This window comes from Gallinula chloropus (assembly GCF_964237585.1).
Source record: "Gallinula chloropus genome assembly, chromosome: 2".
NCBI lineage: Eukaryota > Metazoa > Chordata > Aves > Gruiformes > Rallidae > Gallinula > Gallinula chloropus.
The window spans coordinates 48,924,911-48,952,424 of NC_140086.1; positions in this window are offsets into that span (position 1 = coordinate 48,924,911).

Below are 27,514 nucleotides of genomic sequence, written 5' to 3' on the forward strand. Positions count from 1 at the left end.
TGAGAGTTATAACTTCTTTAAAATGGGACACCACTCTGATGAGAGGAAAAAGCTGCATGCACAGCTTCATAGGTGGATTGCTTTTATCCCTTGTTTGGGTTATAGCATTGGATTCAGCTTCATTAGGTTTTCCTCCATTTTTGGGTGCTTATGATAGTCACTGAAAGGAACACTTGTGGAGAGCAAAGAAACACAGCTTTGGAGGGGAACCAAGTCTCTGTAATCCAAGTTTGGTTTTCTGTGATATGGATTATTGCAATCCTTTCTCCATGGATATACCAAAATAACCTCTGTGAAAGCTTAGCTGGTCTATGATGTAGCTGCACATCTTCCAAACCAGACAGCTAAGAGACCTATCAGTCCAGTTGTCCTTTGCTTTTCTTGGCAGTTCTACACAGTTCCTGCTTGGACTGAAAGTGGTTTCCTTCAGTTTTAAATCCTTGAACAGAACTGGTCCTGGTTATGTCAGTATCCTCCTTTATGTGGGGTGTGGTGTCAGTGACCAGCAGACAGACTGGGTTCATTGACTTTCAATGTCTGTGGACAAAACTGAGTTTGTCTTTAAACACTGAAGCTGACCCTATGAACACTATGGGCGGGATGTTACATTCACCTCTTTATGCCAGCTGCTCTAACAGATTGCCAACATGTCTGCCAATGGCTTTAATTAAAAATTGCCACCTATTTAACACTACGTAAGGCAGTACGCAAGGAGTTCAATTGCCTTGTAAGTTTAGAGCAAAAGTGGACAGTTTGAATTATGCACAGTGCCTGAGCAGCAAAAATACATCATGCATGCCTCATCCTGTGGCAAGCAACAAGGTATTTTAGTCCAGGAGCTGCTGGAAAATCCAGATCTCCATTTACGATGGAAGTGAGAGCCTCTGGTGAGTACCAGGTCACCTGCATCATGCCAGGCCTCCCTATCCTGGAAGGGCACTGCAGTGCTGCAGGCCAAGAGCATGATTTTCTTACCTGGGAACCACTACCACTGCTTTCCTACCTTACTGGTCTGCAAGTCCTTGTGCCTTGAGCGAGACTGCAGAGAGGTGGCAAGAACCCTGTCACCCCACTGCACGTTTATAAAGCCAGAGTCCTCTGTCAGGAGAACCTCAAGAGATTGACAGATGCTTTCCATCAACACCACCCTTAATAACATTTCCAACAGTGGTAATAACAATTAATTGAAATGAATGTGTGTAAATACTGACTAAAGTCCGCAAAATTTATAATTAATTGGCTGAAATGTTTGCTTTTGGCCAAATCTGAAGACTTGGACTCAGATAGATAGATAGATTTTTTTTTTTTCATTATAGTGTGCTTGCATTTTCCTCTATGGTTCAGAAATCCTGACTGAACATCTTCTGTTACAACTCCCCACAGGCAGGGACTTCACAAAGGAAAATATGGCATGTGATCATTGGTATAGTCCCAATAAGAAGTCGGTTTTGTAAAGGAAAGCAGCTAGCTGCCTCTAGCTATAAAGCTTCATTGCAAGACTTCTGAATAAAAATGTTTGAGTTCTGTATGACCTTTTTTACACCAAAATCTGACTTGCTGTCAGATCATGCATCATAAGCACTTTTTGTTAAGAGGTGGGAAAAAATTTTCCAGACAGTTAACGTTTTCCAGACCTCTGCTGCTTTGGGTGAAGAGTGACAAATAACACTACACATCAAAAGACTATTTTCATTTCAGTCCCCATTCTTTATGGCTTTTCTGTCTCTCTCTGTCCAGAACACAAAAAAACAAGCACTGTCCCGAACACGAGACAGCGGAGGAAGAAAGGCTATCAAACAAAGTCTTTATAAGGAGAAAGTTGCAGAGGCGGGTTATGGCAGTGGTATAGAAAATACCATTCCTTATGAAAGATGCAGTCATTGTATCCATGCACTCCTCAGTGTATCAGCCACAGTCCCTGCCTGTCCTCAAGCATTAATGAGTGCTATGAAGTTGTCAGAGCTCAGACCTTAAACCGCACACAGAAAGCAGATCCTATGTCCTTATGCAGGATCCATCAGTGCTGTTTTTCACTATGAAAGTGAATGTTTTGAGTTTCTGCTGGATAGATCCATAGAGAGACACTATTTCTATGCACAGAATTTTCCTATTTTGTAAGAAAGTAATAGGAATTTTCCACATGTGAGCAACAGCATATTTTGTTATGGACTCTTCTAGTCCACCCAGACTTTCCTTTAAATACCATTCTGCAGTGTTAGTATTGTAAGTGTCCGTTCTGAAAGGAACTACTAAATTTGAAAACACAGTATTTAAAGGAAGATTTGATAGGAGAGAAATGTCTTTTTTTTCCCCCTTTTGCTTTGTTTTGGTTTAAATGCACATTTTAAAGATGCTCATTTAACATGATTTCTTTTTAGCACTTGGAGGAGCTAACCTTAGCCATCAGCTTCATTATAAAGAGACCATTTTTCTTCTGACAAGCTTGTGAGCATCCTAACCTATAATTCACCCAAATTTGTGAAGCATTAATTCTCTCTGGCAGCTCAATCCATTAAAGACAGTAAAGAATTTGGATCAATTAATACATTCTTTTGACAGACGCAGTAATGAAATCGCTACTTCCATTCTATTTGCCCTTTGACGTACAAGCCCAGATCAATCCCAAGCTGTTATGAAGGACTGTTTTTATGCCTGCTCTCCAGCAGTGACTAGCTATTCTCTGTGCATTCTTGAATTATGTCCCTGGGACTATTTATATAATATATATTGCAGTAGCATATTAATATTTTCAGAATTGCTCCTTATTTCTATTTGCAAAATTTTACAATTTCTTGTCTTTTGGATATGAAAACGGTACCAGCCTCAAGGCAGGGAAAGCTACAAGTTAGAAATGTCTATCTACTGTTAGTGGCAATCAGAGGTCTTCTCTGTGGTCCCTAGGGTTCAAGACTGTGACAGGGACCATTGATTTGTGTCTGAGCAACCCAGGTGTTTCTCCAACACGCAGGTAAAACCATTTGGCACTGCAGCCAGCTCGTTGGTCCTTCTTTGCTCCTCTGTTTTCATAAGCATCAGTCATAGTTGGATACAACAGCAGGACAGACCAGCTGATATTAGATGCATTTTTTTACAGTTAAGCAACATGTATGAACATTTTAAGTACTGTATTTTAACCTCTTTCACAATCTGTTATCTTCCTCTTTTATATAGAGCTGAATTAATATGACCTATAAACTCAAGACATAGGGGACAAGAGGTGTTGTAGACCTTGCTAATGATTTATAAACATGTACAATTGGCTTTGCTAAGATACACATCCTGTTTATTTGTGTTTCTCTCCTTCCCAAATCCCCTGAACCTCTGCACCTCATATGTTAGGATTTGATTTTAGAAGAGTGCAGAGGTTTATGTGCTATGTTGCTTTATAATAAAGTATCAAATACCTTGTTTTGTCTTGGATTTTTGTCAAGCCCAATGACAGTTTAAGGCTAAATGAGGTGCTGAGAAGGAGAAAGAGTTCAAGAAAGTACATATTCTTTTCAACTGATGTCATTGCCAGCAGTTTAGAAGTACCTCTATTTTTCTTTTAATTTAAGTAGTTATCCAGATCCATTCATCCTGATATTGATGTGGTGACACACTGTCTGCATAGTAACAGCCACGGTGGTAACTAAATGTGTGATAGCTTTTTAACTTCTACAGTTACACTGGCAGACACTCTGAAAGGGAAATTATCGCAGAGAAGTTATTTGAGGTCTACCTCAAAGCCAGATTTTAGTAGCTCAAAGCGGGAAAAGGTAAATGTACTGGCAGTGAGTACAATGTGGAAGACACAACGCAGCGAGGCACAGGTCTAAGCAGTACTGGGGTGGGGGGGCAGAGTTGCATGCATAAAAGCAAAAGACCTTCAGAACTAAGGTAAGAGAATGTAATCATAGATAACAGAAAGGAGTGCACTACTAATTGTTGCAACAACATTTAAGTTAAAAGTCTTCTCATTTAGAGATGACAGGTTATAATCTGCGATATGGAGATATGGCTGTGAAGAAAACAAGCATAGGGAATATGTGTTGGGGACATTTGTTGTCCTGCACCTGGGTCGAGACAACGCCCCTTATCCACACAGGTTAGGAGATGATGTGCTAGAAAGCAGCTCTGAGGAAAAGGACTTGGGAGTACTGAAGGATGAAAAGCTGGACATGAGCCACCAATGTGCATCTGCAGCCCAGAAGGCCAACTGCATCATGGGGTCACCCACTCCACCATGGGTTTCTCCACAGCCTGCGGGGGCATCCTTCTCTTTGGCACCTGGGGCGCCTCCTCCCCCCACTTCCCTGGCCTTGGTGCCTGCACAGTTCCTTACATCTTCTCACTCCCTTCTCTGGTGGCAAAAAGCAGCTGCTTGCAGGTTTTTTTTCTCCTAAATGTGACTCCCAGAGGCGCTGTGACTATCACTGATGGGCTGGGCCTTGGTCAGCAACGACTCTGGCCTAGACCCGGCTGGTGTTTGCTCTGTTGGACCTGCAGAGAGCTTCCGGCTGCTTCTTGCAGGAGCCACCCCTGCACTACCCCCTCCTCCACCAGAACCCAGACACACAAAACTACAACAGCAGGGACACCCTCCACTAAACCAGGTTCCCAGAAGCCCCACCCGACTTGGCTTTGAACACTGCCAGGGAGGGGGCAGCCACAGCTTCTCTGGACAGCCTGTGACAGGGCCTCACCACCCTCACAGTTACAGATTTTTTATACATTGTTTAAAGATTTTTTTCAGCAGCTGAAATCTCACAGTCCTTTCTATTTTCTGAGAGCAGATAATATTTACTGAACAGAGCAGTTGGAAAAAAAATCCACATATATGCAAACACACTCAATAGTTGCTTTCAGACTTTAGGCACATTCGGACTTTTCCTGTAGGTATGTGCTATTCATTCTACATTCTGCCAAGTGAGATACAAATGGTAAAGTTAAATCAAAATAAGCAATTCTTATTTATTCCTCCTGTTTTGTATTTTTCTCAAAACATAACTGAAATGACTTTCTGAACAAGACTGCATAATGCTCCTCTTTGCCTATTGAAAAGACATCCCTCATGTCTTGCACACTGGTTCAGAAAGACTAACACCTGATGCATTTTCCCCATTTCACTATGGGGATGTAAATTATAAAATGGCTTTAGCTTCATCTTCAGAATAATTCTATTCAGAAACAGCATTAATGAACCATCTACTATCTTTATCATTCATTGTTGATCCCTTTGCCACTCAGTTCTTGACCTGTCTGGCATTTATCCACCTGAGGGTATTGAGGGAGCTGGCAGATGTGATTGCTGAGCTGCACTCCATCATCTATCAGTGGTCATGGGCAACCAGAGAGGTACCAGATGACTGGAGACTTGCTAATGTGACACTCATCTATAAGAAAGGTTGTAAGGGGGATCTGGGGAACTACAGGCCTGTTAGCCTGACCTCGGTGCCAGGGAAGGTTATGGAGCAAGTCATCCTGCAGGCAATCACAGAGCAAATATGTGACAACTAGGGGATCAGGATGAGCCAGCATGGGTTCATGGAAGGGCAAGTCCTGCCTAACCAACCTCATCTCCTTCTATGACCAGGTGACCTGCCTGGTGGATGAGGGAAAGGCTGTTGATGTCGACTTCAGCAAAGCCTTTGAAACACTCTTCCACATTATTCTAAGCCCATGGCTTAGACAGGTACACTCTTCACTGGGCTAAAAACTGGCTGGAGGGCTGGGCACAGCGAGTGGTGGTGAATGGAGTTAAATCCAAGTGGTGACGTCACAAGTGGTATTCTTCAGGGGTCAATACTGAGGCACATCCTCTTTAATGTATTTATTGATGATTTGGATGAAGGAATTGAGTGTACCCTCAGTATGTTTGCAGATGACACCAAGTTGGGGGAAGTGTTGATCTGCCGGGGGGTAGGAAGGCCCTCCAGAGGGACCTGGACAGGTTGAGTTAATGGACAGAGGCCAATGGGATGAAGTTCAACACGGCAAAGTTCGGGGTCCTGCATTTTGATCATAACAACCCTAGACGCGGCTACAGGTTTTGGACAGGGTGTCTGAAAAGCTGTATAGAGGAGAAGGACCTGGGGATATTAGTTGATATACACCTGAACATGAACCAGCAGTGTTCCCATGTGTCCAGGAAGGCCAGTGGCATCCTGGCTTGCATCAGGAATAGCGTAGTCAGCAGGACCAGGGACGTGACCACTCCCCTGCACTCAGGTCTGGTGAGGCTGCACCTAGAATACTGTGTTAAATTTTGGGCCCCTCACTACAAAAAAGACATTGAGGCCCTGGAGCATGTCCAGAGAAGGGCAATGAAGCTGTTGAAGGGTCTGGAACACAAGTCTTACGAGAAGCAGCTGAAAGAACTGGGACTGTTTAGCCTGGAGAAGTGAAGGCTCAGGGGAGACCATATTGCTCTCTAGAACTACCTGAAAGGAGCTTGTGGTGAGCTGGGGGTCATCCTCTTCTCACAGATAAGTATTGATAGGACAAGAGAGAATAGCTGCAAGTTGCACCAGGGGAGGTTCAGGTTAGAAATTAGGAGAAATTTATTCTCAGAAAGAGTGGTTAGGCATTAGAATGGGTTGCCCAGGGAGGTGGTGGAGTCACCGTCCCTTGGGGTGTTCAAGGAAGGATTGGATGAGGTACTTAAAGACATGGTTCAGTTAGTAATACAGGGGGGAAGGTGATGGATTAGATGACCTTGGAGGTATTTTCCAACCTTAAAGATTCTGTGATTCTGGGATTTCAGTATCATAGGTATACTTTCTTCCTTATGATACTGCTTGAATATCTTTACATATAGTGTGTATTTCAAATAACAGGATACTTACATTTTCCTTGTGAAAGAACTTTTTAACAGATTACAGAGTCTTTCAAAGCTATTGGAGTCTTGACAGTATCTTTTAATGAATCAAGGGTCCTCTCTCACCATCTACTGGACTTTTGGACACATCTGTATTTTTACATTTCACACTCAGCAGAGACAGCTGAGTATGTTAGCAGTACAGTATTTGTCAGCAAGAAATCCAAAATATGCCCTGGATTAAGACAAAGGCCCAGTAAGGTTGGATTTAAGAGACAGCAGAAGAAATCCTTCTTTTCCATGTGTGTGTTAACTGGCTGCTTGGTTGCAGTACAATGTATGGATTTCACCTGGGAGTGAAAATTAAAAATATCTTGGTTGTATTTGTCCTGAAAGCACCATTTGCTTTCTGTTAATACTTCCTTACTTAGTACCAGTGTAAACGTTGAAACAAGAGCTTTCTACAGATGCAAATGTATCTCCGGAATGGAAATAAGTGTGGAAATAATCTTTAGCATGTATGGATGTATATAGTGCAAATGTGACTTCACATTTGGAAAACTGTGTGAGGAAGAAGATGAGCCATGGTCATGATGTTGTGCTTTTCTTGTACATCACTGTCTGATGAGAATGCTCTGTCATCTTTCTCACCAAACACTGATACGCCCTGCAGACGAGCCTTGCCATATTGCACTTGTATTGGTTTAGTCATTTCATGAGCTGAGGAAAACTGCAGAAATCACTCAAGGAACAGTTTAGCAAATGCAAGGGAACAGAGAGCAAAGATGGGATCTTGAGAATGAATTCTGGGTCACAGGAGAAAGGAGATAAAGTAAGGAAAACAATAACTGAGGCAAAATTTGCCTCTCCAGAAGCAGGCGCTTCTGCTGGAGCATCAGAGCAGCAGCCTGGATCTGGTGGGACCCAGCCCGCAGCTCTCACCCGGCCGGGCAATTTTATGAAGCGTGTGGCGGCCTCTCCTGGTGAATCGGAATGTTACGGGGACATCGGCACCGACCCTGTTGTTAAAAGCTCACGATATCCACGCGGTACAGCTTAGGGATGTTTAAAAGTCACAGACAAGCCAGTTTAGGGTCCTGTCTTGGTTGTTATTTCTCATGTAATGGAAATGTGGTGGTCTGTTAGGTTCTTTTAGTCCAAGGGGTTTTCTCTCCTCATCTTGCTATGGGGTTTGCATGTGTCTGGCCAAAGAGATGCATTATCTTTTTTTGGATATTACACAAATGAGTTATTGTTGATCACATCTGACATAGAATTATGGAATCACATACTGGTTTGGATTGGAAGGGACCTCAAATTTAATCTAGTTCCACCTCCCTCCTCCCGCCTTAGGCAGGGACACAGGGATACCCTCCATTAGACCAGGTTGCCCAAAGCCCCATCCAACCTGGCCCTGAACACTGCCAGGGAGGGGACAGCCACAAATTTTCTGGGCAATGTGTTCCAACGAGTAACCACAGAATTTCATCCTAATATCTAATCTAAATCTACTGTTGTTTAGTTTAAACTGAACAACACCCTTGTCCTATCACTACACTCCCTGATAAATAGTCCCTCTCCATCTTTCCTGCAGGCCCCTTCAGGTACTGGAAGGCTGCAGTAAGGTCTCCTTGGAGCTTTCTCTTCTCCAGGATGAATAAGCCCAACTCTCTCAATCTTTCTTCATAGAAGTGGTGCTCCAGCCCTCTGGTCATCTCTGTGGCCTTCCTCTGGACGACCTCCATGTCCTTCTTATGTATTGGGGACCCAAGAGCTGGACACAGTAGTCCAGGTGGACTCTCACCAGAGAAGAGGGACAGAATCTCCTCTTTTGGCCTGCTGGTCACACTTTTGATGCAGCCTGGGATACAGTTAGCTTTCTGGGCTGCAAGCAGACATTACCAGCTCATGTTGAGCTTTTCATCCATCAGTACTGCCTTCTCCTCAGGGCTGCTCTCAATCCATTTTCCACGTCACCTGTATTTGCGCTTGGGATTGGGTCGACCCATGTGCAGGACTTTGTTGAACTTCATGAGGTTCACAGGGGTTGGTCCACCTCTCAAGCCCTCTGGTTGGCATCCCTTCCCTCCAGTGTGTTGACCACACCAAGCAGCTTGGTGTTGTCAGAAAACTTGCTGAGAGTGCACTCAATCCCACTGTCCATGTCTCTCCAACAAAGATGTTCAATAATGTCAGTTCCATTATCATCCCCTGAGGAATGCCACTAGTCACTGGTTATGATTTGGACATTGAGGCACTGACCACAAATCTTTCATATCTTTGATTGCAACCATCCAGCCAATTCCTTATCCATCAAATCCATGTGCTTCCAAATTAGAGACAAGATGTCTTGCAGGACGCTGCAAAATGCTTTGCACAAGTCCAGGTAGATGATGGCTGGCACACCTTATACACCAGTGCTCTAACACTCCGTTAGATGCATCACAAGAATGCCACCAAATTTGTCAGGCATGATTTGCCCTTAGTGAAGCAGTGTTGGCTGTCGCCGATCACCTCCTTATTTTTCATGTGCCTGAGCATAGTTTCCAGGAAGATCAGGCTCCCTGATCTTGCTGGGTACAGAGGTGGGGCTCCCTGGGTCTTCCTTTTTTCCCTTTTTGAAAATGAAAGGTTACGTTTTCCCTTTTGCTGTCAGTTGGATCTTCACCGGACTGACACGACTTCTCAAATATGATGGAGAGTGGCTTGGCCACTTCATTTGTCAGTTCCCTCAGGACTTGCAAATGCATCTCATCAGGTCCCAGGGACTTAAAGCACTTCATGTTCTTTAGAAGGTCTTGAACCTGATCTTCCCTGACTTGTGGGCAGTTCTTCATTGTCCTTGTCCCTGCCTTTGCCTTCTGTGCCCTAGGTGTTGTGACTAAAGCCCTTGCTGGTGAAGCCTCAGGAAAGAAATACCCATGTTTAGCACAGAAAGAATAATTTGTCCTGTTGCATTTTTATGTCTGTTGATGGATCATGAAGGTAATGCAGTAAAAACTGATTTCACATTGCTTCCTGAATAATTCCTTTATTGCAAAGGCTCTGTGACTTGCTAGTATGAATTAATTTTATACTTCTTACCTGTGCATTCTTCATAAGATCATTTGATATTCAGGTAGTTCTTACATGGTCTATTGTAATTTATTATCAGTGAAGCAATAGTTAACGGGTATTTAAGAGGAGGTTACTGCTTGAGCTCAAATTCTGCTTATACTTTATTTGCTCCTTCATTGCTAATTAATTTGCTATATCTTCACAGAGATCTACTGTAATGTAATAGAAGCACAGTCATAACATTTGAATTAAATAATGGGAACTTAAATAAGCTGTTGATTTTTCCTTCTCTGATAGGGCTAACTTGCCATGAAGTAGCACCTTTTCATTTTATTTTAGAAGAGCAAAGGCTTCTATGGAAACAGTATAACCAAAGGGCTTGCAAAATGAAGGAAAGAGGACATGAGATGGGGAAACAGAACTGGAGCTTTTTAACTCCAGGATCCACCCTTGAAGAACTGGTTGAAGTAAAGGAGTTTTCTAACAGATTTTCTTCAGTCTTTCAACCACTCAAATTTCAGAATTCATAGTCTGTGAGCACTAGTCACTGAGGCCTCAGGAAAGACATAGAGGTCTGGGTCTCAGTTTCCCGCTGTACAAAATAAAATGTGGAACTAATAATAAATATTTTTTTTTGTAGAGCATTTTGATATTTATGAATAGCATTTCAACAGAACAGTTTATTCTTACATGAAAAATTGTCCCATATACTACCATCTACATTTACATTTAAAAATCATATGATGACTGAATGGCCTGGGTTGGAACATCTTTTTGTGGTGTTCTTTGCTTATAAACCTGTCTCTGTGTTCTCAGTGCTCTCACTTGCTATCACACTTGTGTCTATTCACTTGCCTATGTGCTGTAGTCATATTGTTTTGAAGCTCTCTTCTCTCTATACCCTCAATTCAAATGTTAGCTTTTCAGATTTGTGGGAGGAAGGGAGGGCATAGAGGAAGGCTTTGCTTTTCACTGGAATCTTAAGAGAAACATTGGACCTCAGCCACTTCTTCCTGGGAGCTGCCTGCTTATATGGGAGCTCTGAATAACCGGTTACAGGCCACTGTTTGAATTCCAATTATTTGCATTAATGGGTTTGGTGTCAGGGTTGGCTGCCATATGAAATGAAGAAGGCAGAAGGTCACCTTCCTTCTGAATCAGCATTGAAATTCTCACTTCTGTTAGGCTAGTAGCACACATAGGGGAGCTCTTGCATAACCTGGGGTCCTCTTTGGCATCCATGACTTGAAAGCATTCTGTGACCTGGATACTAGCTTTACAAAGTATGTGACCAAGGCTTCTCCCTTGTTTTGTCCCACCATATCTAACAGTTCCCTAGGAAATCAGGCTGCTGTGAGAAGGGAGCTGGATCAAACAAGACAAGGTTTCACTAGTCAATGACTTAAATAAGATCAAACTTATTTATTGTAGTCTCTAAATATTTAATAGTCTGCCATGTCATCAGTTCCTTGCTCAGCTCCTCCAAGTGGCTTGTGTTTGCTGTTCTCATATCACTGTCCTCTCTGCAACATCACGGTACCAGAAAGAGGAGTCCCATCAAGGCAGGTTATCCCTCTCCTCTCTTGAAAGGAGAAGAGAATGGTGTGCAGTTGGAAATGCCATGTTGGGATACAGGAGCTGGAAGGGGGGGTACATTTATGTAACATTTCATAAGTAGCTACTTACTCTGAGTAATTTCTGAGCTGGCAAGGTCAAAGCAACTCCAGAAAAATTAAGCATACTCCCCACTGTGAAAGCTGATAATCACCTCAAATCACACAAGTGCCACAGAAGATGTTCCCATTTCTTTGGTGTGGGTGTCAATCTCTGCTCAGATTCCAGAGCCAAATGTACGTTTGTATTGACAGCACACGCGGCTGTAACTTTCTTCCTAGAAGGAAAGTCTTGTTGGTGTTAATTAAATGCATCTTTGAGCAGTCTCAAAAAATCTAGCTAACAATTAATATGTCTGTTTGTAACCAAAGGACTGATAGTGATGGCTGGAGTACTGCAGCAGGAATACTTGCCCTTTGCATTCTGTCTTCCCACTCCCCTGGCTTGCTTTCTGATGGTTACGAGGCTCACTTAGCCCTTCTGTGAGACAGTGCATCTTGCTAAAGGGAACACAGCAAAGCTCTGAGAGGCTTCTTGTCAGCCAAGTGAACTGAACTGATCCACCAGAAGATGGACCATTTGCTGGGGTCCGTGCAAGGGAAGCAGGCTCACCAGCTCCAGTCGAAGAGCAGGAAGACAGCAGATTGGCTTAGCCAGCTGGAGGAATCTCACCCAAGCTGTGTCTCCTGTTCTGGCTGCAGTCAAATGGCAGACCTGAGAGAGTCCAGAAACTGCAGTTGAAATTATTTTGCTACATGTTTTTTAATAGTTCCTTTCACATTCTACAGTGTGCGCTGTTTCTAAGGATGATGAAGGTTTCTTTTCCAATCTGCCCCATGTGTTAGCAATCAAACAGCTCTTTTATTTCATGTAAGAAATGCCTGGTAAGCCTTACAGAGCTGAATTTCTCCTCCCTATTTTTGCATTCCTACATTGCTCCTCCTCAAGAGGATGCGATAGAAAACAATGTTTAGCTCGATTTCCTCTGAACAAAATGAAACCAAACCTGTCACAGAAGAATAACTCAGCTCAAAACTGATAATAATGAGGATGGTCTGATGAGCAGAAGTCTCTCAATCACAACATGCTCCCCACAGGACAGCATTTTAACAGATACTGCATTGTGAATTGTCTTGAGAAAAGGCTTCTGGCCAAAACATTGACATTCACAAGCAGCTGCTGCACTCAGAGAATGTAGGTTTTAATTATCTTGGGTAAAACAATCAATTTGGAGTGCAAGGCAAGTTAGGCTCCTGAATATTACCGATCACCTGGAAAATCACAATGGATGTATGCTTTTCTTCTCAATCTACCTTTCAACCTGAAGCTCATTCCCTGGGCTGTAACAAATGCATTACGTTTTGCTTAGCAAAGCAGCACGGCTGAAGAAAATCCATGAAATGAAACTTGAAAAAAAGTGGATTACCTAGATGAATAAAAGGTACCTTATTGTTAGTCACTTGCTGCTCATTCATTTCATGGGGATTTAATATGATTTCCAATTAAATAAAATATCAGCTAACCACAGTCATTTCCTGTTGTGTCCTGCAGTTTTCTCTAAGACCGTCACAACACGATGCCTTGGATATCCGGAATCATGCACACTTAACATTAAATATGTACACACACCTGCCTTTATCCCCTCTACTGCCTCCTGCAAGAAGCTGCAAACATCTACCTCGAAACTTGTTGGGTGCCAAGCCCAGTGCTTGTTCCCGGTAAATGCGGGCCGATGCTGGCAGAGCAACACCGGGTGGCAGCAGTGGGTTTCCAGCCAGCAAGCCGAGCCGCGGAGAGCCTGTTGTCACAAGGAATGAAGACGCGGAAATTAATGTTGTTTTGATTTCCGAGCAGAGTGCTCGGCATGTTATCCAACTCCGAATTTCTTCAGTCTGTCATTTGTTCGTGCCTCACAATCCTAGATTCCTCCTTTTAACTCAACCTAACACTGTAATCGCTGTAAGAACGACAGACTCGCCGGGCTTTGGGATACAGGAGGATGTGTGGCGTATGCAGCATCTGCTGAGAACGTGGGATTGTTGCCAGTGCTTTGTAACTGGAGGGAAATTGGACAGCGATTTGTCTTTAGGGTATACATCATGTTTGTCCTGCTCTTTGTCCCTACTTAACATGTCAGAGCTGTGACAAGCAGAATAGAAGAAAGCCTTTCAGAAACATATTTTGCAATTACTGCTGACTTTGCTGGGCAGATGACAGACCTGGAATGCAAGCTGCCTGATAACTGTTGTTTTCTGGAGGGGGGTTTCTTCACTTGATAGGTCCCATCTGACTGGGCATCACCTAGTACAGGGGAGCAGAGCCCTGGACAAAGACAATTTGTTTTCTTCTTTCTGGGGGAGATTAGGATGATGTCAGTCTCCAAAGCCAACAGCATCTTACTTTGTCTGGCATACATGCTGCCTGTTGCTCCAATAATTCCCAGATGCAGTTGCTTTTCAGCTACATATAACTGAAATATTCTTCTTATAAGGATAGAAGTGGGGGATGTAGAGTTTTGAAAGCCCACACCTCAAAATACATCCTGCCATTGCCTTAGCCATTAGTGAGACACAGTCACCACAAACTTCCGGCACAATTAGGTCTAACTTTGTTTCCTAATATCAATGGTGCAGTAACATGACTCAAGATGGTATTTTGGGGACTTTTTCTCTCCAGGAATAGGCAAAGGTTTTCCAAGTGTCTCAGATTCCTGTAGTTGCTCAGACTTCTCTATTTCAGTGATTTAGCTGAGCTGGTTCAATGGAGGAGAACTTTATGTCTTGCTTTCACTGCTGATTAATGTCCAAAACCCACCAGTACAACAAAGACCTCTGCAAAACCAAATATTTTCATTGCAGCAGACTCCTGTTCATGCTATAAACTCCTCTTTCAAATTCAGGGCTCTTAATGTGGTCAGACCATAGATGGAAAACCAGTTAAGGCTCTTTTACAAAGGCCTGTCCTGTGTCTGTCTGTGGTGAAAACCTATTTGATTTGGCTACTTACACAGGACCATTGGTCAGAAGTATGAAAACCTAATTTCCTAGTTCTCCTTTTTTTAAATTTCTGTTGGGTCTTAATGAAAATAAAGATGAACTCTGTTGTTTGGTTTCTCAACTAGTGAGAAGTGAGTAAGTTTAGAAGATCAAACTGGACACGAACACATAAGCTACAAAATCTGCTACACTACAAAGTACATGTACTGTGAAAGCTGGATGCAGCTCCACACAGGAAAACCAATCTTGGCTATCAATCATGCCAAAAAAAGACCTGAGGATGGATTTCCATGTCTGAAAGAATACGAATATGTAGAACATAATAGGATATATGACATATATAGCATATGCCAGCTGTGTAGCAGGCAAGAAACGAGAAACAAGATTTCTTCCTAGAAAAAATTGCAAACTGTGCATACATATGTTGTACTATGCTAAAACAGGACAAATGGGGCTTAGAAATGTCCTTTCTGCCCTGCCTTTGACAACCTTAGTAGCAGGTGCACAGTGTTCCCCTGTGCCACCTCTGTCCCTCCACCGTGTTGCCTGCCTCAGGTACCACACAAATGCTCCCATTTGAGTTCCCCAGGAGGTGCCCAGAAGCATCCTTCACTGCTCCAGGCTGGTACCTGACCCATTTTGCTGTCATTGCCACCAGCCTCAGCCACCTCTCCCAGAATCTTCTTCTTTGTTACGATTACTCTAGATTTCCTTACTTGGATTTTGCCCTACTCTACCTTGCCAGTACTGTGCTTCCCCTGCTTGTCTTTCCAAATAGCAATGTCTCTTCTTCAGTGTGAGTCACTCTCTGGCTGCAGGTTCATGGACCACTGGTGTGAGAGGGGTCAGAGACTCACTGGTTGCTGAAGAGAGGAGCAGTGAAAAGTATGGCTGAAGGGATGGGGAGACCAGGTTTGCAGCAAGCTGAGTTTACATCTGGATAAATCGCTGCAGAATCCACTCTAAATCTGTCTTCTCACAACACCCTCAAGCACCTCATGCAGTCAAAACTGCTGACTGTTTTCAGCACTGGAGAAGCCACATTGATCATCCATAATGCATGTTTACATGGAAGTTATTTACACAGATGCAAAATGCAGCAGCTCATTAAATAATTTTTCATCACATGTCACTTGCAGAGCAGAAGAAAATTGGGCTGCTACATAGCAGTTCCTACTGAAGTGGCTAGGACACATTACATTGACATTCAGCTGAAGCAATCAGCTTGAGAAATTTTGTATTGCATGCATTCTGAAGAGTAATTAAGCTTCCTACAGTAAGCAATGCTTGTTAAATTGGGTGTTACTACTCGTTACTTACAGCAGATAATGCTACATTGTTCTAAACAGCCTCTCTTATCTCCTCTAAAGAATGAGATTATCTCCTGTCTTGTTCTTCCCATTCTCTCATGAAATACACTTGTGTGTGTGTCCCTCAATCTGTTTTTCACAGGGCCTCCCATAGCAATGCTCAGATCTGTAGCTGTAGGAGCAACAGCAAGCCAATAAGCAGTAACCATACCCGTTCATTTCGCAGGGCCCACTGTGCTCACACGGAGTATTTTCTCTTATTACTGGAAATTACAGGACTCCTCAACCTACCAGGGACTACTTAAAAGAGTAAGAGCAGCAGAGGCATTGAGACACTGAGACAATGCCACTGCTGTAAGAGTGAGTGGACAGAGTCCTGTATAATTTATGTGGCTAACTTGGTTATTCAGGGCAGACAATTAAAAATTTAAGTCCCTTGATGAGCAGGGATTTCCTGTAACCTATGTCATGGTTTGTTTATCTAACTGCAATGCCCAGGATTTATTCTTATTGTCCAGTACCAGAGAGTGTAAAAACACCAAACAAAATGAAGTTCACCGTTTCTCCTGTAAAATACTGCTTTAGTATAATGCTATGTTAATGTGATTAGAATTTTCTTTATAATTAGAGGTTACATTATGGAACACCTCAAAGCATGAATGACACTGTTCTTGATATCATGCAAATATGTATCACTTAAACGTGCATTATTTGCAAGTCCCGAAGGAGCAATTGAGTCAAGTAAGCTAATTCTTCTGAGCAGGATTAGCACATCCCATGAGAAGCCATGTCACATTACAACTGATCTCTCTTTTTTTTTCTAAAAATGCACTCGCTGTGGTTTCTAGGTACCGTATATGATCCTTTTTCTTACATTTCAGCTCTGGGACAGCAGTCACTAGGGATGATTTTTTAATCTCATGACTTTTTCTAAAACACAAGAGCAGAAGCGTAAACCACATTATTGCTGAAGGAAGTTGGTCTGAGAAGCCGTATTCCCACATGCATGAGTAAGTGAATTACAAGTTAATCTATGTGCAAAAGAGTTTCAGTGATCTCTGCCTGCCTTCTGTGATTTCAGCTCTCCCTGGAAAAATGAACCAAACAACACTACAAACAGGTATTTTTCCACTGTCAAATATTTCTCATTTCTAGAGAGAGTCCCTTGGCACCTCAGTAACTTCTTTTTCATTCTTCAAGTGGATTACTGGTCACTTAGGCAACAGGCACAATTTCCAATGAGTGAACAGACTTGCCATGAAAACCTGCCAGCTAGTCAGTGAACAAGTGACATCTCCATGACTGGTAGAAGAAGCCTTCACATGATCTCTTTTATTTAAGCTTGACAGAAGCTGTTAAACCAGGAAAAATCTGAAAAGTAATCCAAGATTATCAACAGATTAAGGCAGGCACTGTGTGCAGGTGTTTATCATCATGCTGAGCTTTTCCAAAATGTAAAAGGGAAATGGAGGTCAAACTGACATCCTCTTTTGGCAATTTACATGCTTGCCCCACGAATCATGCACAATGCTTCGTCATTTTAGAAACTATTTGAGCAAATAGCACAGCATAACCCATCTTTCAGCACTTTTCATAAAGTCACTGATATTTTGGTCACAGCAGGACATTTGCATATGACTGTTTGCAGGATCTCCGTTTTCAAAAGAAAAGGTAAATTATTTAAGACCATGTGTGTGTAAGTCCCTTGACGAAGAAAGGTGTTTAGTTTGGGGGGTGGGGGTTGTGGTTTAGGTTTTCCTCAGGATTTCCTGTTTTGTGGTATAACACATTCAATGTTTTTTTGCTGCATCACCTGAAAGGTCAGCCACTAAAGTCATGGCTACTATAGTGTAAATTGAGAGGATGCTGTAGTAAGACCTGTCAAGTACACTACTATATGGTGGGTTTGGACACTGTCTTCTTGTTTCATCTTTTTGTATCAATTGTCCCTGTCAGCTGGACACTGAAATGGTCACCTTCCTTGTTTTGTCCTCATCGTGGTTCTGGTCAGAAATATCTTGCAGGGCAAACTGATGCTCACTGACCTGATTTTGCTGATGGTTGGAAATCAAGATATTCTGGACTCTTACATCTTTTCAGTGTGTTTACCAGTAAATACTAATTTCATAAAATTTAAACTACAGTTCTGTCATGGCCAAGATGTGCATCAAAATTCATGTTTCCAGAAGTCTAAAAATTAGCTATGCAAAACCTAGTCTTGCTAACTTCTTTACAGTTGCCTCTTACATACCTTCACCAGTCGTTGCTTTTCAGAGAAAACATTTGATATCAAGGTGCTGGGTTTGCAAGGATCAAAATATTGCTTACACTTGTCTTTCCTTCTGTCAAGAAATAAGGTTAATAGTATGAGTGACTGTTCAGGATTATCTGCAGCCTGTTTTTTTCTTTGTCTGTGGCCTTTAAAGATTCCTCAGACAGGGTGTCAACACTGTATCTGTGAATGTCCTCACTTTGAAAACTCAGAATGGTTCACAAAGAACACATAGCCAGTGGTGCTTTGTTTTGGGTTTTTTTTTAACTGTAAATATAGCCAAATTGATGCTTCCTTGATGTTTCTGTTTATTTTTCTTCCTATCCTTATTTTCATTTATCTTTAGAGGCAAAGTGATACGCAGCCAGTTTGTTTCCAGGTCTTGTAAGGTTCACACTTGTGTAGACTGGATTAATTTGCATCACATCTTCAGAGGGAGGAGACTGGTTTTCAGATATCTTACAGAACCACAGAATCACAAAATGGTTTGGGTTGGAATGGATCTCAAAGACCATCACATTGCAATCCCCCTGCTATGGGCAGGGATACCCTCCACTAAACCAGGTTGCCCAAAGCCCCATCCAACCTGGCCTTGAACACTTCCAGGGAGGGAGCAGCCACAGATTCTCTGGGCAACCTGTGGCAGGGCCTCACCACCCTCACAGGAAAGTATTTCTTCCTAATATCTCATCTAAATCTACCTTCCATCAGTTCAAGGCTATTACCCCTTGACTATCACTACATACCCTTGCAAACAGTCCCTCTCCATCTTTCTTGTAGGCCCCTGTAAATACTTGAAGGCTGCAGTAAGCTCTCCTTGGAGCTTTCTTTTCTCTGGGCTGTACCAGTCCAACTCTCTCAGCCTGTCTTCATAGAAGAGGTGCTCCAGCCCTCTGGTCATCTTTGTGTCTCTCTTCTGGACTCCCTCCAGCAGGTCCCTGTCTTTCTTGTATGGGGAACCCCAGAGCTGGACACAGTATTCTGGGGGGGTCTCACCAGAGCAGAGTAGAGGGGCAGAATCTCCTCCTTTGACTTCCTGGTCATGCTTCTTTTGATGCAGCCTGGGATACAGTTGGCTTCCTGGCTGCAAGCAGACACTGCCAGGTCACGCTGAGCTTTTCGTCCATCAATACCTCCAAGTCCTTCTCCTCAGGGCTGCTCTCAATCTATCCTATAGACTGCCTGTATTTGTTCTTGGGGTTTCCAGACCCATGTATGGGACCTTGCACTTGGTCTTGTCGATCTTGATGAGGTTCACATGGATCCAACTCTCAAGCCTGTGTAGTTCTCTCTGGATGGCATCCCTTCCCTCCAGCATGTGGACTGCACCACACAGGTCGGTGTTGTTGGCAAACTTGCATTCAATCCCACTGTCCGTGTCACTGACAAAGGTGTTAAACAGTGGTGGTCCCAGTACTGACCCCTGAGGGGTCACATCAGGGGCTTCACTGGTCTCCACATCAACATCAAGCTGTTGCCAAGTTTGTGACGCACCTTCCTTGCTACCCTGAGGGTCCTGAACTCCATCCTTTCATGGTCACTTAAGCCAAGGCTGCCCTTCAGCTTCACATTCCCTACCAAGTCCTCCTTGTTGGTGAGAACGAGTTCCAGCATGGCACCTCTGCTTGTTGGCTCCTCTTTCACTTGGAGAAGGAATTTACCATCAGTGCGTTCCAGGAACTTCCTGGATTGTTCATGCCCTGCTCTGTTGTCCCTCCAAAAGATACCTTGGTGGTTGATCTCCCCTCTGAGGATAAGGGTTTGTGAACATGAGGCTGCTTCTATCTGTCCATAGATGGCCTCATCTGCTTGGTCTCCCTGTTTGGGTGGCTTGTGACAGACCTCTGTTACAGTGTCCCCTGTCCCTGCACTCCTTTTAATTGTGACCCATAAACTCTCAGTTGCTAGCTTACCCATACCCAAGTGAAGGTCTATGCACTAAAGCTCATCATTGGCATTGAGGGTGACAGCCCTTCCCCATCTTCCCTGCCTGTCCTTCCTAAAGACACTGTATCCTTCCATCCCAACACTCCAGTCATAGGAGCCATCCCACCTTGTCTCCCCGACCACTCCATTGCAGACTACTTGGAACCATCTTAACTCCTTCTCAGTCTCCCTGACATTATGCAACCTTCTCACTGCATCCTGCAGCTCAGCCACTTGCAGGAGATCCTCCACTGGGGTACACCTTCTGCAGGCAGGTCTGCTACTCATCTTTTCACTCATTTGTCTTTTCCTGGCCTCTGGAAAAAACCCTGTAGACCAAGATCTGGCACTCCTTAGCAAGCTGGGCTGGCTCCAGGGCAGCTCCCCTTAGTGACTCAGAGGAGCCTGAAATACTGCAAACACTATCATCTTGGCTGCATGTGTTGCTCATTAAGCAAATTGCTTCTCTTTAATCTAGCATCAGTGACTTTGTATTGATGCTTTGAAATATGTAACCATTTGGATACATGGATTCCTGTCGCCCAGTTGGAGTTCTGAGTACAGAGAAAAGATTGTGTTAAATGAGAGGTGATCAAAAAATATCAAAAAAGTGTAGACAGCCACAGAAGCTCAAGGCCATCTCAACTCATGAAGATCTGAAACTCTGAATGTGTAGAGTTACATGCTAAGGAAAATATGTCCCTCCAGAAACAGTCTACAGCCTCTTGGAAATTCTCTGAGTTGCGCTTTGTCTTTGAGAATCACCCCTCCAACTGAACCACCCCTCTTTAGCCTTTACTGGAAGTCAGAATGCAGCAAACACCTTTGAAAGCACTCAAAATAGATAACTGCCTAACTTCTGCTTAATTTTTTGGGAGATACATTTCCAAAACTAGTCCTTACACTGTCACATTTTTCAGAAAGCTGGAGGAGTCCTGTAGGGGATTACTCCACACAGTATTTTTGCAGCAGTCGGGAAAAAAAAATACAGGTAATCTTTGAGGAATATTGTGAAGGGGTTCAGACAATGCAAAGCACAATAAGCAAATTCCATGAAGTATTATTATGTGAATAATGGCCAGTGATGTCTGCACCACAGCTTATACAGGCCAAAATAAAAAAACTATTTAGCATTTTCCATCCATATATTGCAGTGGCTTTGCACACAGACTGCCCCAAATGTTTAAAAACATGAGCCTCATAATTGCTTCTAGCCTTACAGCCCTCATGACCTGACAAAAATCTTTCAAAAAGTGAATTTCTGTAAGAAAAAAAGAAGAAAACCCACAGAAAATGTGATGCAAAAGTTTTACATTAAGAGGATAATTATTATGTTGAGTAATACCCACTATGTGCTAGACACTTCACTAGGTACTTCGAAAGGAGGAAAGCGACTGCTCCGAGGAGCTCAGTCTCCTGACTGAATATTCAACATTAATGTTTTATTTATTTCCTTTGTTTTGAGTCTTACTATGACTTTAAATATTTTCTCAGCATATTCGGAGGTTTGGGGTTTGAAATATATAAGCATGCATTTGAACGATAACAGTGCTTTTAGGTTAAAGGCTCAGATAATAATATAAATATAGATTATTATTAATAATATAATATAGATTATTATTTGATAATAATCTATAAATAAATATCAGAGTGCTGGATAAATATGAGCAATATAATCTCAACTATTAATTTGTGAGTTTAGCTAATTGAGCTTCCCTGGCTAAAATGTGCCTTGCATGTATACAAATCTGGGAAAGAAAAAAAAGATAGAAGGAATAACAGGACAGAATGACAGTAATTTTGGGGCCTGCTGTTTCAAGACACTGGCTCAGAGCAGCTGACCATGCTGGGGAATCAGGGCCAGAGCAGACTTTGAAGGAGCTCTGTAATGCTAAAGGGGAAAGGCATCTGTTATGGTGGTATTTCTTAGTGTGGAATACAAAACTGTCCTCTGGGGTATTGTTAAGTTGGAGACAAACACATCTGCATCTCTGCTATAGCTCTTGTACAGCGGGGAGCATACGTTTTGGTTCAGGACCGTCTGCCTTTTTGTGTTTGCTGTTTAGACTAGGGATGATGGCACTTGTTGAAGTATTAAAATAATTTGGATCACGCTGTCTCCTTCTGCTAATATAAGTCTTACGTCTTGTTTTCCCTCCTTTCAAGTTGGTATGTAAGAATCGGGTCAGTGCACACGGCCCATGCTGGGAACGGCGTGCCACCACAGTAAGGGAGGCAGAAACGCGATGTTCAGCATCATCGGTCGATGGTGACTACAGCTGTGTCTTTAACACTGCAGCCTGGAGAGTACAAAGTCAGCTCCTGAGAATGACAGCCTGGTCACCCTTTGTGGCACTCCGCACTAAAGGTGGTCCTCAGCTCTAACAGTCCCCTAACAAGGACATTACAATAGATTGAGAAGGTTCTGGCATCGATTCTGGACACGTTCCCCAGTGGAGAGTTTTCTTCTCAAGTGTATATCCACAGATGTAATAGGTATGTCTGCACTGCAGGCGTGGCATTAGGAGAAGTCTAGCTGCAAGAGGATAGCAAAAAAGCTTCTGCAAAACCTCATGCAAAGCCCCACTCTGACCTAGCCAGACTGCAAGTCAGCTTTGTGCTACCAGTTTGGGTGCTGCCAGGTTGCACTGTTGCACAGAGACCTGTCAGGGCAGGAACTGGGTTAGGCAGTAAATAAGAAGTCAAATGCATCACATTACAATATCAGCACTGTCACCTTTCAAAGTCATGACTTGCTAAAAAGCTTTCTTTGGAGACTTTTGTTTGCAGCTACAACTGTTTTCAGCTACATCTGAGAAGACAACAGATTCCAGAGCCAGGCAGGTGGCATTTTGTCACATAATTCACTTCTTGTTGGTGGCTCCTCTGCCAGCTGTTGTGAGGTGTTTTGAACTCTCAAGTGCATCAGAAAATCCCTTACCCTAGTAAGGGGATAGTGGGGGACAAAATAAAAGATGGCAGCAAATACAGACATGAGCACTTGAAGCTTTACTAATTGTTCTGCATTTTATTGTCCTATGGAAACATCCAGGTATAACAGGAAAGTTCTGTTTTACAAGGTCCTTTGCTTCCATAAAGAAAACCAGGCTGCTGTCTTTCCAGTCTTTCAAGGACTAGTTCCCCAGCTCCACACAGCGCGTGTTCTACCTATTGGTGGGTTGCACAGCTTTACAGTTTGGTGTCAAGCTTTACAGCTTTGGTTTCTTGCCAGCTCATGGGTCAGCACCTAAGACTTGCTGCACTGTGACTTTTGTGCCTTAGGAACTCATTTGAACTCACCAGAGCTCTAGGAAATCTGGGTCTTTGCAGGGTTTTGAATGCAGTTGTGCTTCCAAGAGGATGGTCCCTCTTTCAGAAAGTGTTTTATTCCCTTGTTAGCCTTGTCCAACAAACTGAACGCCAAAGCATAATAGCAACCTGAATCCACCTTGTACAACAAGTGATTTCAAAGCTGGAAGTGATGAAGTAATTGTCAATCTCTGAAATATGTCATCTGAAAGTTAAACAGTTAAGGAAGTAAAAACATCTAGATTCTGACCGTTAGGTCAGGGGTGCTTGACCTATTTTCTGGAATAGGTGATGCAACTCACAAGAGGTTCTCCAACATACATCATTGATTTTCAATGCTAATGTCTAAAAGTATAGGCTATAAAGAATTTGTGGCAGAAGTAGAAACAGGCTGCTGAATATAATCCAGAATACAGCATACCATAGAATCTAAATCCATTAGAGCACCAAAAAAAAAAGTAATCCTTGAACCAACAAATTCTACAATTTATTATTTCTATTTCAGACCTCTTTTTGTAAGGTAAACTGACTTTTAATTTAGCTTAATTTGCCTTACCTGGTGTAAGGCAAATTGTGCACCTGGTGTATTCGCATTTTTATGTCTGTGGATATAGATGCAGCAGTTGATTTATTCCCCAATTAAAAGTGCATTATGAGGGAGTATTATTTTGTGTCCCACACTGAAGGATGTGTCACAGTGTGTCAGTATGGTGTTTTAAGAGTCACATCTATGTCGTACATCCATCAAACAATTCAATAACGATACATAACATTTTAAGAATAATAATTTGCTTAACTGTTCCTTTCATTGCTATTAACTGCTTAGATGTTGCATATTATGTCAGGAAATATCTTAAAAACAAGTTACATTCACTAACTGTAGGTTTTGAAAGATTAAACTATACTCTCATGCTGATTCAATGCCGTTTCATGGAGAAAATGTGACGGCGCTGGGAGCAAAGCTCGTGTTTTGTTATAAGGGAAACCAGTATTTGAATTAGTTTATAAACCCAGCTTCAAAGAAAGAAATCCTGCACATAATTAGTTGTTTATTATCACGTGCATGCACGTTAGCAACTGGAAGAACACTTTAAACAAAGTAACTGCAAGATACAGGGATACAGGTTATAATCTCTTGGTACAAGTGTTTAAAGGAAAGGGAGTGTTTTCAAGACCTACCATTGCTTTATAAAACCAACACTAGAAAATTGAATGTGTGTAGGTGAACAAACATTGCAGAGACTGACACATAGAAAACTGCTTTAAGCAGAAAATAATACCTGTGGGGAGGACATTGTTTAAAAGAGAGTCCCATGGTTTTGTTAAGTTCTTTTTTTTTTTTTTTTATTTTTTGTGTGTAGATTCCCCAGTGTTGTGCATTTTCTAATTTAGGAACTATTGAAGAAATTGCACGTAAGCAAATGAGAAAAATCTGCCAGGAACTTGTTAAGTGTGTCTGGATGAATGTTGACCAAAGATGTAAATTGGCATTTTCTGTTTCAGGTTGGCAAGATTATTTTGATAACTCTTATTTAAAACATAGAACACATTATTAGAGATAATATTGTGAATGTTAAAATTATTTATATTCCAGCATATTGTAGGTAAAAGTTGTCTTGGAGAATTTAATTAAATACTAATCAATATTGAAATTAAGGAAAAATTGAGTTCATAACCATCTAAATTTTGTTTGATAAGAATTTAGAAAAATATCCAGAATCTGTTTTATTTTTATTGTTTAGAGTGCCTCATCAGGGAAACCACATTTTTCCAGCTGTGGTAATGTTACCTTTAGCTTTAGTCTGAGCACTGTTTATTCAGCTGAAGGGGATTACTTCACTGATATGATTTTACTTATTATACTGTATCATGCCTTAAGGATTATTTTTAGCTTGGTTTCCTAAGGAAAGAAGGCCTGTAGTCTTGCTTCCATCTGTACGTCTCCTCATGTGGCTGTTGAGCACCTGGGATAATTTCAGGGGAAGAAGGGACAGAACCAAGTGAAGGTCCAGGGTGAGCAGGCACTGCTGCAGACTCAGTACCCATCAGGAAGCTGCCTCTCACCACTACTGCATGTGTATTTGCAGCTTGGCCTTTGCAGGGGCTTTTCCTTGCTCAGCAGACAAGGGGAGAAGGAAAGCATCGCAGCGGGGGAGAGATGCAGACCCTCTAAGGGTATGAGGTGCTATGTGGAGGTCAGTACCCGGGGAGTGCTGTGCCTGTGGGAGTATATGGGACAAAATCGGGAGCAGAAGAAAGGGAAGATGTGTGTGGTGACGAAAGACCTAGGACACTGGAGACTTCAGGTTTTGAACACAGTGGAGAACCTCAACAAGCACATACAAGAGAAGAGTATGTCCTGTATGACTGGGATAATCAGAAGTTTGGGCAGCAGGACCAGTTGCACTGATGCTGGCAGTGGGGTGGTAACTGTTTCTTTGCTTTATCAGACTTGGAAAAATTTATTTTGAAGCAGATTAGGGCCTAGAAGGACATGTTTTTGCTCATATGAGTCCTGTGTCATGAGATGCAGCTTGTATCCAGTGAGACTTCCTCCTCCTCTCACCCAAATGTCAAATACTCAGACTGAGGTTGTAGAAGGAAAACCTGTTAACAGAGAACATAATTTACTTCCTTCGCCATACTGACTACCTCAAGGCTGCCACTGAAATCCTTTATTAATTTCAGGATTCAGCTTTGTTAAATACCCTTTCTTACCCCAAGTAAGTCAGCTGGTTTGTGCCAGTCCCTTACCTCAAACCACTGCACACCTAGGAGTTTTTGCTAGTGCTCATGGCGTTGCAGGCTACAGGCTGTCAGTAATTGCTTTTGCATTTTTGGTATTTGTTTACTGAAGAGACAACTGGGCCCAATAAGTGAATATATTTTAAAAGACTCATTAAGCCAAAAATACCATGACTAAATCTGATGCTAGCCTGCAATGTGAGTCCCAGAATGGTGTGAGCTGGACTCTGCCCCCACTCCTCAGGGGTAATTTGTGATGGACAAAAAACCACAAGTAACCTGAATATTGAAGGCAACTAACTCTCATCTCAGTCTTTTTTGTGTGGGTATTTTTTTGTAGGTAAGATCCCCAGGACTTGGTCTTCTCCCAGCTGACACACAGTTTTTGTAATACTGTAGAAAAAAAAAAGTCTTCACTGTGAGGGTGACACAGCACTGGGACAGGCTGCCCAGAGAGGCTGTGGAGTCTCTTTCTTTGGAGATATTCAAAACTCACCTGGACATCACCCTGTGCAACCTGCTCTAAGTGATCCAGCTTTAGCAGGGGCTTGGGCTTGATGAACCCCAGTGGTCATTTCCAACCCCTACCTGTCTGTGATTCTGTGGTAAAAAAATGCATAGCTTACAGTTTGTCTTCTGATGGCCATTCATTTATTCACACAAATAGGGAAACACCAGTAATTCCCCATTTCCTTTAGGTCTCTAGGCCTTTTGAGAGGTTGGTTTGTGTGTTCCAGCAGTGACAGCTTTGGTCAGTTGTCTGAGGAGGAAGGAAAGGAGGAAGGGAATTGGTTTTCTTTATAATGCTTTTTCTTATTAAAGGAAATCCCTAACGTCCCTAGAAATATTGTTCCTCTGGCAACCTTTTGCTTTGTTTGCTTTGTTTGCTTTGTTTTCATTAGAAAAACTTGTACAGAAATTAAATATAAACTGGCAAATACCAAATGGTTCAACTTTCTTAAAAAGAGCATGGGCATTTTTGATTAATGGAAGGGTAGAAGATTCCATTGTCAGACATCTCATACTGACTATAATCTTTCATATCTCTTTATATGATATAAGCTTCATTATTATCCAGAGTACAATAAAATATATTTCCATTGGTCTAAGAAATATGATTACTCTCCAAGTCATGCTTGTCCTAGGTACACATGTGCACAACTCCTGAAATGAATGTCAGTGCATCTCCAGTGGCATCACAGGAAATATGAAAGCACTGTCCCTATGGAGAAGTTTTCTTTCTTACTTTTTGTTGGCAATGAGCCCGTGCATTCTAGCTTATTGAAACTTAGAAAAGCAGAAAGGTATTTCAAATCCCAGGCACTCAATGAATGAGATGTGAAATGAATTTCATGTGGATCAACCCCCTGGAGGCTTGTCACAATAGATAAGGCAAAGTGGATAGATGCTGCATTAGTTCATGTATGCTTCTGAGTAGCAGAGCTAATAACTGAATCATAATTTCACTTCAGGACACAAGGCTACT